The following is a 17,196-nucleotide window of genomic DNA, read 5'->3' on the forward strand; positions in this document are numbered from 1 at the left end:
GCCTTCTGGTCTCTTAAAACTCAGCTTCCCGGCTAACATTACAACTACATGCTCCTCCTGGTGTAATTTGTCTCTTGTAGCTTGGCTCTAAATGTTACTTCATCCACTCGTCCTCCATAGGTCCACTGTGAGGACTTTAGATCAGATGTGCCATGAGTTCCATACTTGGAATGCAATTCAAATCCCAGTTGCACCATTGACCCAAGCTGAAACGGCCCTGGGAGCTGCTATTTGCCCAGTTGGGTAAATGTCCATGTAGACATCAATACAGGTAGATATCCCCAGAGGTGCAAATAGTAGCTCCCTGGGGCAATTACAGGTCTGGAAAACAGCATGGGGGGCAAGCCTCAATCAACTTTTCTCCCCTTTCCCATACACCAATCTGAATTGGACCTCTCCACAGGCCTGGGAGTTGATTACCAAGCACTGATCCACAAGGCACAGCCGATTGAAAGTCCCTGTTGCGGACCTGGAGAATGTGGGGATAACGTAATGTATTTTGGGAGCTTATATGGCTGTCTATGAGGAAGAGGGTCATCTAGGTGGCAAACATTAAAGCAGTTCAGCATTAAAACAACACTGAAAATGAAGCATATATAAAATAATTCATTACAAACACGTAAATATATGTTAACACCAAAACCAGGGAGGCGAGCCAGTAGCAGCTATTCATGGTATGCCAAACAAAACAAAAAAGTATCCGCACCACCAGCAGAAGACAACAAAAGAGGGAGGCAGATGAGTCTCCCTGGGGATGGAGTTCCAGAGCTTTGGCACCACAATCGGGAAGGGCCTTTCTTGGATTGCCACCTGTCTTGCCTCAGATGGCGGTATCACCTAAAGAAGGGCTTCTGAAGAGAGTCGGAGGGGATGCATTGGTTCATATAAGAGAAGATGGTCTTTAAGGTATGTTGGTCCCAAGTCATAGAGCTTTAAAGGTCAATACCAGCATCTTGAATTGGGCCAGGAAACAAATTGGGAGCCAGTGTAGATGGAACCCACTCCAGTCCCAGTCAACATTCTGGCCTCAGCATTCTGTACCAAATAGCTTTCGGACAGTCTTCAAGTACAGCCCCACACACAGCACATTTGCAGTTTCTATGCTGTTGGGGAGAATGAGCTAAAAAGCAGTATAGAAACGTCACTGTTCTTTACTTTGTATCCTCTTTTATGGTCTCAGTGGCCAAATTCTTACTGCTTTATATCAATGATTTCAAAACAGCCTTCCTAGGAATCCTGAGTTCTGGCTTAGAAGCTTATCTGAGGGCCAAACTAAAAGTGACGCCTGACACAGGTTGGACACTTGTCAGCTTCCCTCAAGTTTTGGTGGTAAATGTAGGCAGCTTGGCGGAATGTTGGACAAGTGACAGTTGAAAAGTCCATTGGACAGCAGTCAGAGAGTGAAGCTGTGAGACCAGGATGCCTACATTTCCCATCAAAACTTGAGGGAAGCTGACAAGTGTCCAACCTGTGTCATTTGTCACTTGTAGCTTGGCCCTGAGATTCCTCAGTGGGAAAATCAGCCTGCCCTGTGTTCCTTTGATGAAGGATGCAAACACAATGGACAGAAAAGGTTTAGAAAGCCGCTCCTTTGCATAAATATGCCCAATTATTTTTTCTCAAAAAACCATTCCCTGTTTTGCTGTTTTGAAAATGGACTTTGCACTTTGGAACACTTGGATCTCCAGTACAAATACTTTCCCTACATTTGCCCTACGATGGTAGACAGATCTTTTTGTTGCAAAAATAACCTATAAAATCAACTGTTCACTTAGTTTGTTAATCTTAGTTATTCTTTAAGGTGCCACTGTACTTCTGTTTGTTTCAAGATGCTACCCCCCTCTCCCAAACCTTTGATAGTGAATTTTTAGCTGTGGCCATGTCTCCTTTAAGGGTGTCTCAAGTGGCATTTGGCTTTCAAGCCTGGAAACAACGTGAGCCCTTGGAAACAAAAATGTCCTCACAAGAGCCAGCGTATCTGACAATTACAGCTTCAGGCACAGGTAAACACAACTTCCTAAATTCAGATCCTAACGAGATTTGCATTAGTTCAGCTTAAGAAATCCTGTTGCTTGGCAGGAAAGCCCTTTCATTCTTGTAAGGTGATAATTGATAGAGGTGTTTTCATCCTCAGGGGTAATGTCTCTGAGACAAACACCTCAGCAACTTCACCTGGAGAAAAGCTGTCAAGAGAGCAAAAAAAAAGTGAGAAACAGTTTTATAAATGACAAATGTTGAGTGAAGAAAATGAAAACAGGAAAGAAGGACTGGTACACTAAGAACTAAGCAAAATCCTCAAAGGGACAGGTTTTGGTTCTAGAGGCTGCAAGTGAGGAGGAAGCCTTGGGAGCTGTCCATTTCCTACCTATCGGCTAATCTAGTAGCCTTCAGCCCAGGGCTTTTTTTCTGGGAAAAGAGGTGGTGGAACTCAGTGGGTTGTCCTCAGAGAAAATGGTCACATGGCTGGTGGCCCCACCCCCTGATCTCCAGACAGAGGGGAGTTTAGATTGCCCTCTGTGCCGCTGAGCAGGGCAGAGGGCAATCTAAACTCCCCTCTTGTCTGGAGATCAGGGGGCGGGGCCACCAGCCATGTGACCATTTTCAAGAAGTTCCAGAACTCCGTTCCACCGTGTTCCTGTGAAAAAAAGCCCTGCTTAATCCCGTGGGTTGGGACTCTTAGGTGGCTTGTGGAACCGCAATGTTTCCAACTTCAGGGTGAGGCTGTGATTCTCCCAGAATTACAACAAATCTCCAGACTAGAATTCAGTTGCCCTGGAGGAAACTGGCTTTTGAAGGGCAAATTCTGTGGCATCACATCCCTCCCCAATCTCCACCCTTCTCAACAGGCTTACTATTCCCCATTTAGCAACGGGAGAGCCCCCACTGGCAGTGCTGGCCCTTTCTTACAAACCGATATGTATCTGCATTTACTATAATATGCAAAAAGGGATTTAGAGGAAGGAGTTGAAACTTCAGAAACAGAAAATGTAGTGTGCATGACCAGCATTTTTGTTGAAAGATGGCATTCCCACAATTTCTGCCAAAGCAAAAGATGGGGCATTAATTTATCAGGAGGCCAACTATCGGAAAACAGGGACTTTCTCTGGAATATAGGGACAGATGGACTGTATGCCATTGTATGTATGTGCTTTCTTGGAGCACCCTCTAGCAATGGAAAAGGGTGGCTCTGGCTCCTATGGAGTTACCAGAAGGGCATAGAAAAGAGAAGACTGTACACATCACGATGGAGGATGAACAGGTAAGTGACCCCCCCCCCCCACTCAATGATATAGGTGAGAACCCTGTAATAGTGTTGCTTGAGTAAATATGGGCCCTGTGCTATTTGTAGCTCCAGTGACTTGTGGAATGCCACTTCCTGAATAAACTACAACTCCCTGCCTCAGAAAGTATCTCAGTGAATACCATTGTTGCGACCATGAATGTAATAGAGCACAAGCCATCAGTAGCGTTACCCCCCAATGACACTGCGGTCTGGCCACCATATTTTGCCATTTGACTCCTCACCCACAGTTGAGGTGGAGGACAGCTTTCCAGATTAGTGGCCATGTTATCCACATAGCTCCCCAATAAGTCAAAATACCTCAGGCTGGCTTTGAACAATATTTCCTCTGCTCCTGTCACCAATGTCTGTCCTCTGTTTTAATATATATTGATAATGTCTGGAACCAGGAAGCTACCCAGAGTTTCCACCAGGATTTCAGCAACTTCTACCCCACCATCATCCTGAGTCTGAAGCAGGCAGGTTCACAACTGTGATGCCACGTGGTGAACATTTAACTTCCTGACCTACGTGCTTTAAGCTACCATCCTGACTATACCACATAAACCCTCAGCTGAAGCCAAATGGTAAGGTACAATTGCACCTGTTCCAGTTCTTTGGCTAGAGATGCACACCTGAAGGATTTACCCTCTGCATCCGTCAACTGCACTACCCATCCAACTCTATGTTGAAGAGACCCCAAGGGTCCAACACCCAGCACAATGAAGGAAATTCACAGCTATCTCCACCCCTCACCTCCCACAGTGACCCTTGTTCTATGCCCAGAGGAGGGCAAAAAAACCTCCATGATACCCAGCCAACCTGGCCTGGTGGAAAATTCCTTCCTAACCTCAAAGCGGCCATCAGCATTAACTTGGGCATGTAACAGGGCCATGAGATTCTAGCACCAGCTCATCTCGTCACACTTTCCCGCTCCCGATCTGGATACATTCATACTGAGCCATAGAATCTTCATCACTATCAGGTGGCCATCTAGCCTCTTCTTACATACCTCCAAGGAAGGAGAGCCCACCGCCTTCCAAGGAAGCCTGAATAAAAGGAACAGAGTGACAAGGCAGCCCCAAAAGAGAAAGTAAGAAGAAGTCACCTCTTGTTGAAATCTACAGCTGGGGCTGGGGAGAGAAGAGAACTCAAGGAGGTATAATGCCATAGAGTCCACCCTTCAAAGCAGCCTTTTTCTCCCTGGGAACTAATCTCTATCATCTGTAAATAAGTTGTAATTCTACAAGATCTCCAGGCACTACATGGAGACTGACAAGCCTAGAGGAGGCTGACACCCCTTCCATGCACATACCACAGTCACAAGTCAACTCTGCCAATGCATGCAGGGTTGTTGAGGAGAACCTGCAATTCGCATGTGATTCTGTTAAACTGGTTAGGGGGACTCCAGTCCCATCTTGTGACGCATGCATACACTTGCGGCCAAAGCTATTAGAGGGCCTAATATTGACTCTGTTATCATTGACCTGCCTGTCTAAATGAGACAACCAGGTCAGTCTTTAAGGAACAAAATTAATGGACAGAAACCAGCAGGGCAACCTTTATCAGGACTGCCCCGCGAAAGCTGGCACTCATCAAGAAAAGTACTTCAGAAAGATTCCTGTTTTATGTTGTCTCTTCAAGACTCTTTTCTTAGCACTGACTGTATTAAATTGGCTTAAGTTTAGGAAGGTTCTGATATCATATGCTAGTGTTGTGGATTGTCACTGTTTTATTCTTGTATGCATTTAGGCTGAAAGAGAATTCCAGTGGGGTACCATGCGGCAGTAAGGTAAGTCCAGTGGCAATTTAAAGATTAAGAAAATTTATTTCAGCATAAGCTTTTGTGAATCAGGGATCACTTCATCATTAAAGAAAGTGTCTGTAGGTCTTACATGTCATTGCTTTTTGATTCTGTCATTCACAATGTTTTCTCGATTCCTGTTGGGTATGTATGCATATGGACAGATACAGATATACTATATAGACTATACATAGATACCACAACTAAGAAATCAGAAGGAGATTGAGACTTGGAAGAGCAGCCGTGAAGGAACTAGGAAAGGTCTTTAAATGTAAGGAAGTGTTGCTGGAGACCAAGATCAAGAGACAATTTGTACTATGGTATTGCCATTACTATGTACAGATGTGAAAACGGGACAATGACAAAAGCTGACGGGAAGAAAATGGATTTGTTTGAAAAGTGGTATTCGAGGAGAGTTTCACAGACACCACAGACCGCCAAAAAGACAAATAAGTGGATTCTAGATCAAACCAAACCTGAATTCTCCCTAGAAGCTAAAATGACTAAACCAAGGCTATAGTACTTTGGTTACATCAAGTGAAGAGAAGGCTCACTGGAAAAGACAATAATGCTAGGAAAAATTGAAGGCAGTAGGAAAAGAGGAAAACCTAACACATGATGGATTGACTCAACGAAACAGGGATCCCCAGTGTCGTGCCCGTAGGCACCATAGTGCCCATCACCATCTTTGTGGTGCTCACCAATTATTTCTAGAAACTGGGTGGGGCCAGGTGAGACACTTGCTCAGCAGGACCTCTGATTGGCCACTGAGATCTGATTGGCTGGGCAGATTAAAATAACACTGTTTCTATGGCAGTTGCCACCGTAGTGTTGGTTTTACTCTCTCCCACTCCTCTTTCCCAGTGTATTTTTTACAGTTACCCCTCTTCTCCCATGTACTTGGGCTTCCTCTGGGTGGTCAGCTCCACCACCCATGGCAGCTATTTTGTAGTTGAGCCCACCACTCTTGGCACAATTCCAAAGGGGCCCACAGGATCAAAAAGATTGGGGACCTCTGCAATAAAAGACAGCGTGGCCTTCAGTATGCAAGACCTGAGCAACACTGTCAATAATAAGATGTTTCGAAGGTCATTCATTCAGAGGGTCACCATAAGTTGGAAGTGACTCGATGGGCACATAATATAGACGTACAGCATGAACATTCACTTCATACATCTAATGAAGCAGGCTTTAACCCACAGAAATTTGCCATGACAAACTTACTTGTCTTTAAGGTGCATTGGGCTCATTTCAGTGTTTGCTGCAACCAATGAACACGGTTACCCCTCTAATTTCCTCCTCCCCTGAACCGGAGCCCTACAGTTTGGAATTTTTATTTTTGTTTATTTAACATTTATACCCTGCCTTTCTCCCCCATGGAGACTCAAAGGAGCTAACATCATTCTCCTTTCCTTCATTTTATCCTCACAACAGCCCTGTGGGGTAGATTAGGCTGAGAGGGTATAACTGGCCCAAGGTCACCCAGCAAACTCTCATGATAGAACGGGGGTTTGAACCTGGCTCTGCCAGATCCTAATTTGGCACTCTAACCACTATATCATACTGACTCTCTATTTTATGGATCTGGATTTGAATTCTGCTTTTAAAAATAATCCATTTGCCATAAATAAATGTGGGAGAATTGCCAGCAACAGTCTCAGCACTTGATTTGTTGCAGAGATGCCTGCAAAAATGTTGTTTCAGAGGCTTATGCTGCTATCAGGGTAAAGGAAATACCAAGCGCTGTCTCAGGCAAAAATGCTGTGCAAGCCTTTGAACGCCGGTTTTGCTCACCGAAGCAGCTCTTAGAGGGAAACAGCATCATCAGTCCTTAAGAATGTGGTGATGAAACATTCAAACAGAATTGGGAAAACGTAGATGAATTAATTATTAGACAGTGACTTGAGTACCCCCAGCTTGTACAGGGAAGGACCGAAAACTCCACAGTCACTGATGAAAACCCAGATTGCTCCAGTCTGAAGGGCAATTAATTCCTAGGAATCAATAAATTGGGGGCTTGGATTTGTTCTTCAGGACCTCCCCTCCCATCCCCAAGAGTTAAGCCTCTGATCTTTTTATCAATTGACCTGAACTCTTGCTCCAATGGCAACAATGGTAGCCTTTACTACAAAGGGATCCTTTCAAGTAGGGAATGTTTGTTTTGAAAGGCACCAGCCCCTAAATGTCTTGGTTGCTATTTGCGGTTGCCAGAACAAGCCAACACAAAGTCAGAGGTCACAGACCGGAAGAGGAGCGTTTTATCCCCCTTTGTGTTATTTTTTAAATTTGAAAACTTTATACTCTACTTTCCCCAAAGTATGCTCAAGGCAGCTCACGAACAACCCATGAACACCAATCGGACCCAAATAAAAAACATCCCCAACAACTACATTAGGGTTGGCAACTTTTAAATTGGCTGTTCTAGCTGTCCCTTTGATATCAGTTTGATCTGCGAGGCTCTGGTGATGTTATTTAACATTAGAATCATAGAATCATAGAATCATAGAGTTTGAAGGGGCCATACAGACCATCTAGTCCAACCCCCTGCCCAGTGCAGGATCAGCCTAAAGCATCTCTGACAAGTATTCATCCAGCCTCTTCTTGAAAACTGCCAGTGAGGGGCTCTGAGAATCTTCAGCTGCCCCAGTTTTAGTTATTTGTATTCCACCTTTCTCTCCAATGGAGACACCAAGTGGCTTCCAGTGGTCTCCCCTCCTCCATTTCATCCTCACAGCAACCCTGTGAGGTAGGTTGGGCTGAGACAGAGAGAGTACCCAGCCCAAGGTCACCCACCAAGCTTCCAGATCCTAGACTGACACTTTAATGACCATGCTGTGTAAGGCCTTCAGGGCTGGATGCCTGGTTCCCCCTATGCTAAAATCATACCTGCTGCACAGAGCCCCCCCCCCCCCCACACAAATGCTCACTCAACATCATTGTTGCTTGGCTGAACTGACACCTCTCTGTGGCCTTGGCTTTCTCTTCAATTCTTTGTACTTCTGCTGAGGAATAGGGTTGCCAGCTCCAGGATGGGAAATTCCTGGAGATTTGGGGGGTGGATCTTGGGGAGGGCGGAGTTTGGGGAGGCGAGGGACCTCAGTGGAGTATAATGCCATAGAATCCACCTTCCAAAACAGCCATGTTCTCCAGGGGAACCGATTTCTATTATCTGGAGATCTTTTATAATTCTGGAAGATCTCCAGCCACCATCTGGAGGGTGGCAACCCTACTGAGGAACCATTTGAGGGGGGGGGGGAGGGGGAGGCTTCTGAAAGCTCTTGCCTAGGCAGGATTACGTGCCTCCCTCCTCTCTGCTGCAGCAAAGCCTCACGGTGACATAAGGCAACAGAGCCTTTCCTTCAGGGGATGGGGAAACCCAACACACAAAAGCAGCTGAGCGCACATCTTTATTGATTCATGGCCATTTTATGATACTGCTGGACTCACGAAAAAGCCATCCTTGAGTCACAAGGGGGACATTTACCTAAAACCTTTCCAGCAATGACTTGCACAAGGCAGATAATGTTTCAAAGCTCTTATCTGGAAACGTGTCCGAGGATGCTGTTGTGTGGCTTTAAAGGAGCCAGAGTCCAAAATCTACCTTCAAATTAATCTTACGGCAGTCAGACAGCAGCTCTTCAAAGAAGGAGGGTGGGGTGGGGAGGAAAAAAAATCAATAAACATGTAGGCTAAGGCTAGAAGGCGGCAATCCAATGGAGCTCTTTTGCAAGCCAGGGAGAAAAACACATGATCACGTCTAAGAGCAATCAGCAGTCTGGGTCTGAAATGGTCCATTGCTCTGTCGTGGCAGGGATTAGACGTGCAAGTGGAATCACAAATAGAGACTTGTGAGAATGAATCATATTGTGTAGGGGTGTTTGGGAGTGGGTGTGTGATTTAAGCATTGTACGCAGAATCCCCCATGCCATTCTCTACCCCACTTTTCTACTCAGAGGGGACTCAAAGTGGCTTACAAGATTGTTCTTTGTTTTCTGTTTTATCCTTGCAACAACAAACCTATGAAGTATGTTATGCTGTTACCCAAGTAGGAGGTCTCCTTAATTAGTTGGGGGAATTAGCATTAAGGAGGCAAGCCAAGGAGGTAACTAGGAATCTCCATCAATGTTTACGAGGATTACTCCCTTAGAGGACTCTCAAAATCGGGCAGATGTTCAACTGGAAACTTTTTTTATTAAAAAGAACTAAATAGCAAATGTATGAAAATCACACACAGCACGCATAAATTAGGGAGGAAAATGGGAGAAAGCAGTTCAGAGAGGGTGATAATTACCAGTCTCAAGGACAGGAGGGGTTTGTGGAGGCAGCAGTAAAAACTACCAGCATTTCACATGATAAGAAGAGTCTTAAGTGAACTTGAGGGTGAGTGTATGGATCCAGGACACACACACACAACACATTGCTGGGGAGGCCAATGATAGGGCAAAACGTATCCTGGGGCAAAACAGGCATTTTTGCCCCAAAACAATAACTTAATGGTTTGTCCAGAGGTAGAACAATAAGCTGGGAGAGGTTTAATATGTTTAATTAGGGTGGACTATAGGTGGAAATATTGCTTGATGACCTGGTAAGTACTGGATGGGAAAGCTACCAGGCTTGGTGAATAACTTTGATTAGGATAGGTGGGTGAGGAGGAAGCATTGATGGGATTAGGAAACCTCATTATCTCTGTGTCTCTCCGGGGTATGGAGGGGCCATCAGTCAGTCAACCACTTCTGACTCATGTTTTACTACTTTTTCAAGCTCCTGCCCAGCTAGCATCCACTCTGGGCCAGGCAGTGCCTTAGACTTATGAGGGACAGTTATGATATTCCATCCATAAATTACCCTCTTAGCGTGAGGAAGGGGTCCGTCTGCTAACAATGCTGAGACAGTGTGACTGGCCCAAGGCCACTCAGCAAGCTTCCCTCGTAGGGAACCTGAATTTCCCTGATCCTAGTCTAACCAATACGCCATGCTGGCAGATAATTAGAGCTGGGAAGCCTGCAAGTTACTCAGACTGAGAAACCAGATCTGAGTCTGCTTTTTGTAGCACCAGACATGATCCTATTGGTTTCTTGTGCTATCTGACCCGTGCTAGGATGCAATCGGCAATATCAGCCCCTGATAGGGTTGCCAGGCCCAGCTCAGAAACCAGCAGGAAACTTGGGGGGCGGGGCAGGGACATAGAAGCAGCTGTCAGGGATGGCATGATGTCACTTGTGGGGAAACCTGGAGCATACATCACTCCTCTCAAAAATCACCAAAAATTCTATGGTAAAACCATAGTTTTGGGCAATTTTAATAATTGTGGTAACTTCTGGATAAGTGATATCCATCCTCTCTAGGAACCATTGAAAACTATGGTTTTAACATAGAGATTCAAATGATTTCTAGAGAGTGATGGTGCCACTTCTGCTTTTCCCTCCCAAAAGTGATGTCATGCCATTGCTGATGGCTTAGAATTTTTTTTTCTCCCACCAACTGCTGGAGTGCTGGCAGGCAATGCCCAGTGGGGGGAAGGAGCCCTTTGGCTGCCAGCAGATATACAGCAACCCTATCCGTGGTGATGGCACTGGGCAGGTTATTGCTGAGAAGAGAACAAACTGGAGGACAAGATTGTCATGGCTAAGCAAACAGTAGAATAAAATCATTTATATAGCTAGCTAACTTGATGTGGAATTGAACTGGGCAGCATTTAAGCACAGCAGACATCAGCTAGCAGCTTCTTTTGGCTTGTCACCCATCCAGTACGTGAGGATGTTGATATTTGAACCTAAGACTAAGCACCTAATTATGCTTGCATCCAGCTCTGAACTATGCTTGCATTTGGAGTACACAGCACTAGTTAAAGGTGACAGTCCACAACTGAAGTGCGGCTCAAAGGAAGACTACTGCCCTGAATATTGTGAAAAAGTCATAACGATGTGAAAAAGTGCATTGTTCAAAGAGGCCTTAACACCACCATTTCCTCCAGTTTGTAATCACAGCTGCCTGACTGGTGCAAATTCAACACGCCGATACCTTCTAATTCTCTGGCAGGATCAAGAATTAACAACCATAAGAGGAGAGAGCTCATTTAAAGCGATCAAATTCCAATTGCCGCTGCAGATTGAATCAGAACCTTTGCAGCTAAGTACCTGTTGGGGCTAATAAAGAAGTCCACCTCAAGGCTATTAGAGCAATTAATCTGGTTTACACTGTAAACTTTTAACTGCACAACTCAGATATTGTAGTGGCCAAACATGATTTCTGTTTTTCCCTCCCACTACAATGTGATAATATCATGGAGTATCTGTGGTTCGGGAGAAGGGAAAGCATGTGCTTGGGAACAGGAGGTCCCAGGTTCAGTCCCAGACAGCTCCAGTTAAAAGGAGCTCAGGCTTGATCTAGACATGTGGCAGAAAGAGGTGCTAGAACTCTGAGACAGTAGAATAGGTTATACCACTTCAGCTCGAAGGTGAGGAAGTTCACATTTTTAATGGTATCCTGTGTACAAAAAAAAAATCCCTGTAAGTAAAACCATTAGCACATCGGGAAGAATTGTTCTAGTCTCACTCATTGTGTTGTTTTTCACTTACAGGGAATAATAAGTGTATGAAAATGTTGAAAAATGTAATCCCTCCTGTGAAATCTGAAGTGGTATAGGCCATTCTACCACCTCAGCTTTCTGCCTCCTTATTATCGTACCACTTCCTGCTGCATGTGGAGATCCATCCACCTCAGTTCACTAGTATTAGGAAAGGCATTGTGAACCCAGTGTACACAATATTGAGTTAACTGGAGCAATTATATGACTTGGCACAAGGCAGCTCTGTATATTCTCATGTTAACACCACATAATTTATTATTATTAACCAGAAGAATGAATGTTGGTGGAACGGGCTGTGTGTAGTTTTCCAATAGAAGTGAATGGATGACTAAGTGGGGCCATGGCAAAGCATGGGGTGGAAAAAGTGAAGAGAGAGAACTTATCCATCTTTTGGAACAGTAGAACTTGGGGGCTCCAAATGAAGCTGATGGCCAATTGATCCAGGAAGGACCAAAGAAAATACTCCTTTGCTCAAGAAATGAGTGACCGGTTGCCAGTGGATATAGTGATAGACAGTCGTGAAAATGGTTTTTAAAGGGGGATTGGAGAGGTTCAAGGAGGAAAGGTTCCTCAATGGCTACTAACATGAGTGAGTAAAAGGAGTCTCCATAGTCAGAAGCAGTATACCTTTGAATACCAGTGCTGGGGAAGGCCTTGGCCTCCATGCTGTTTGTTGGTTCTCCCTCAACTGGACTAGATGGACCACTGGTCTGATTCAGCATGACTCAGATGGTCTGAACTGGGTGGATCAGGGTAATAGCAAAATGCATTTTTTAAAAACTGTTTTTGCCAACAACATATTAAAGGGGTAATTAAAATGTCTGGCAGGTAGCAGACTCATTAAACCAGACTTATTACAAGGGTTAGGGTTAGGGTCTTTCCCCTTCCCTGTCTGTTGAACCCCAATATCTTTTTTTTTTACTCTTTAGTTTTATAACTTTTCTGATAAAACACAAACAGTAAAGAGGTATAACATCTTAATGTACAGAATTCAAGGATGTCATGGAAAATAAAGCTCTTTAAATGAAATATAGGAATAAAGCAAAACAATCTATATACATATTATTTACTAAGACAACATTGTGTAATTGTAAATAAGTGAGTCATGAAAGGTTGCTTGCTCTAAATTGTTAAAATAATCTAAAAATGAAAACCATTGCTCAAAAAGAGTAGATTGGCATAAGGCTGAACACCAATATCTTTGAAGAGGGATCAGATCATTACTGTCAATTTGTCATTTTATTTATTTTTATTTTATTTATTTCAGATTTCTATTCCACCCTCCCCGCAAGGAGGCTCAGGGCAAATAACAACATATTAAAAATACAATTAAAAAAATTCATGTACATTAAAAACAACACATTTAAAACAGGATGGTGGACAGCCTTCACAGGGAGGGTTAAGATTTATACACCCCTTTTTCCAGGCCGGCAGAGGCCCAGCCTCAGCCATATGCCTGGCGGAACAACTCTGTCTTGCAGGCCCGGCGAAAAGATAGTAAGTCCTGCTGGGCCCTGATTTCAGCAGACAGAGCATTCCACCAGGTGGGAGCCAGGACCGAAAAGGCCCTGGCTCTAGTCGAGGCTAGGCGGGCCTCCTGATCAGAGTGTCCTCCAGGGAATATATGGGGAGAGACGGTCCCATAGATACACTGGTCCCAGTCCGTGTAGGGCCTTATAGGTCAATACCAGAACCTTGAATCTGATCCGGTACTCCACCGGCAATCAATGCAGTTCGCATAAGAATGGTGTTATATGCACCTTATTTGGCACTCTCGTAATAACATGCGCCGCTTTATTTTGTACCAACTGTAATCTCCGGGTCAGGCTCAAGGGCAGCCCCGCGTAGTGCGAGTTACAGTAATCGAGCCTAGAGATGATTGTTGTTTGGATCACTGTAGTTAAGTCATGGGTTGACAGGTAAGGGACAAGTTGCCTGGTCTGCCGCAGATAGAAAAAAGAGGACCTGACAACTGTTGTGACCTATGCCTCCATTTTCAGGGAGGCATCCAAGATCACCCCCAAGTTCTTAACTAGACATAGTTGTGAACTAAAAAAATTTAATGACTCTGCGGTTCGTGGTTCGGTGCCGACAACGATCCCGAAGTTGCGAACTGCAACGAACATTTCCCATTGCCGAACCAGTTCGAGGTTCATGGTTCGTGGGCGTCAGAACGGCCCCCGTTGGAATTAGAGAGCCCATATTCCCGGGGAGTGTTTAACAAGCTCTCCTCCTGCCATTACCCAAGTTTGGTCAAGATTGCAATAGGGATCCAAACTCCAATTAAACTCTCTGTCTCTCTTCCCAAAGGCTAGCAAGTAGCAAGCAACACCTCTGTCACACTCCACTGCTCGCTGAAAGTGAAACCCAGCCTGGGAGCCCATGGCTATTTATAAGCACAGATCCCATTGAGCAACGTAGGAGGTCTGTTTGGCCGTCAGAGCTGCCTATCAGGGTTTGCAGGGATGAGACTGGAGTGCCCATGGCTACCAAACACCCCCTTCCCCTCCCTCCCCTGGGTGTCTTCTCCCAACTTGTAACCACTTTGCAGCTCCGTGGTTGGAAGGAAGACCTACTGATCAAGGTAAGCTGGGTTTTCATTCAGGTTTCCAGGGCAACAGAAGGAGCGCAGACAGAGTTCAGGCATTCCCCTGGCTCCGTTTCCAGGGGAATTGATTGCTGGCACCTGACTGTCTGGATTCCCAAACTGCGGCCGAACGCACCAAACCAGGCCTCTTCCAAATGCTGGTTCGTTGGCCGTGGACAATCACGAACAGCCAGATTGAGATCGCGTGATCGCCATTTTCGTGGGTTTTTGAAGTTCATAATGCAGTTCATGCCCCTCTCTACTCTTAACCCTCGGAACTGGCACTAATGGCGCCCCATCGAGGGCCAGCCAGAGTCCCAAACCTAATCCCCCGTGGTTCAAGTACAGGACCTCCGCCATCATCGGGTTCAGTTTCAGCCGACTCTGCTTCAACCAACCAGTCACCTGCAAAAGCATGTTCCAGGACATCTGGGGCTGAGCCAGGCCGGCCGTCCATCATCAGATACAACTGGGTGTCATCTGCATATTGATGACACCCAAGTCTGAAACTTCGCACCAGCTGGGCAAGGGGGCGCATATAGATGTTAAACAATAAAGGGGAGAGTATTGCTCCCTGTGGGACCCCGCACACCAAAGGGTGACGGGATGACAATTTCTCCCCTGGTGCCACCCTCTGTCCCCGACCATGGAGAAAAGAGACAAGCCTCATTCCTAGGGGTAAAATAGAAGAAGCCTTTTGCAATTGCTTGGCAGCTGCTAGCTATATATTCTAATGTTTCGAGATTATGATGCAGTGAGCAAAGGGAACCTTGTGGATCCCTCTCCCACATGGTCCAAGTCAGTGGTTGATAATCAAATTGAGTTCGGGGTAAGAGACTCCTATATGCAGCAGACCCGTCTTTCTCTCTGAATTCTGTCACTTGTCTGTAAAGTTGTGTCTTTGCAGATAAATGATTGCTCGTAGTCACCCCATTAGATCCTCAGCTATCAGCTTAATACGGAGCAAATTCCAACAATTAATTGTGTTCAGGAATGTACAGAATGTGACTTTGTACACATGGGACCAACCAATAGGAAGTCTTGACTGGAACAATAAGCGAGCAGCAGAAATATTGCATCTTTTAAATTTCTTTTTCTTTCTTTTTCTGTGCCTTGCTGTGGGTGGCAAGACCTGGTGTTGAGTGTGTATTTCAAAGCTCTCCTGGATCTCAGCTTGCTGTGTCATAAAAGCGTACTGAAGGAGTGCCTGGATGAGTGGAGGAGCTGTAGAGCATCTGTTTGGCATGCAGGTCAAAGGTTCAATCCTGGCTCTTCCAGTTAAAGGGATCAGGTAGCGAGTGATGTGAAAGACCTTTGCCTGAGAGCCTTGGAGACATGCTGCCAATCCGAGCCAGTTTGGTGTAGTGGTTAAGAGTGGCAGGACTCTAATCTGGAGAACTGGGTTTGATTCCCCGCTCCTCCGCTTGAAGCCAGCTGGGTGACCTTGGGTCAGACACAGCTCTTCCAGAGCACTCTTAGCCCCACCCACCTGACAGGGTGATTGTTGTGGGGATAATAATAACACACTTTGTAAGCCGCTTTGAGTGGGCGTTAAGTTGTCCTGATGGGCGGTATATAAATTGAATGTTGTTGTTGCTGCTGCTGTTGTTGTTGCTGTTACTGAGTAGACAGCACAGACTTTGATGGACCAAGGGTCTGATTCAGTATAAGGCCATTTCATGCATGTTCGTGTGTGAGTAAGCACCCCAGCCTGCCACTTCATATGGGGGAATTGCTCTGTTGCCCTTTGCCGGTGTGATACATTCAACGAGCAGCACAGGAATTTTGGGCCAAGCAGGGATTGTTTGCCTTCCCCCCCCCCAGAAAGACAAACAAGGAGGGGGGTGGCCCAGATGCCATTTAAAGTTAACAGAAAGACATCCTGAATAGTTGGGGTGCGAAGAATGAATTCTTTACATCACTGAGGTTGTTGCAATCCTATGCAGATGTTTATAGGACTGTCTCTGTAGAGGATTTGACCGTTATTTATTTGTTTAGTTCCTTTTTGTCCCGCTTTTCCTGCAGAGTGATGTGGGTGGTTCTCCCCTCCTCCCATTTGTCCTCACAACAGTCCTGTAAGGTGGGTCAGGCTGAGAGAGAGTGACTGGCTTTATAGTAGAATAGGGATTTGAACTCAGGTCTCCCAGATCTTATTCCAACATTCTAACCACTACACCATCTTCTTTTGTCAATGGTATGCTGTGGCCCACCCGTTCTCCGAGGAGCTAAAGGTAGAGGATATGGTCCTGCCCCTCCTCATTTTATTTTCTCATCAGCCCACTGAGAGAAAGAGAGAGTGGCTGGCCCTGGGTCATCCAGTGATGATGATGGCCAAGGGAGGATTTGAACCCAGGACTACTTAGAGACAGCTGGCCCAGAAGTGGTCTGTGATTCTATGCTGAGCTTTGACTGAAGTGGTGTGTATATAATCTTGGTCCAATAATAGCTGATCAGGGGGAGGGGGAATTATATTTAACTCCTCCTCCTAAAGAACTAAAGAACGCTATGGCTGATTTTTCTGGTTGGAGCTACCTGCATCCCCACCAGCTGAGTCTGGGTGATGAAGCCTGCGTGTACGCATCTCAGACAGCTAGAGACAGAAGAGGCTTTTGGTCCGCGTGCTCCTTGGCAGTGGATTGGAGGGATAATCTATATTTGTTAGAGCATCAGAGCATAAATATGGGACAACTACAATACCACCAAATGTGAGAGAATTATCTTTGAAGGGACCAAACTATCTGTAGTGTGGTGTAGTGGTTAGAGTGTGAGACTAGGATCTGATTGGCCCAGGTTGGAATCCTCACTCTGCCATGGGAGCTTCTTGAGTGACCTTGGGCCAATCACACATCGCAATCTAACCGTCATCATAGGATTAAGTGGAGCTGAGGAGACTAACATAAGCTACGTTGGGTCCCCACATATATACACACACATAC

This window comes from Eublepharis macularius, chromosome 6, assembly GCF_028583425.1.
Source record: "Eublepharis macularius isolate TG4126 chromosome 6, MPM_Emac_v1.0, whole genome shotgun sequence".
Lineage (NCBI taxonomy): Eukaryota > Metazoa > Chordata > Lepidosauria > Squamata > Eublepharidae > Eublepharis > Eublepharis macularius.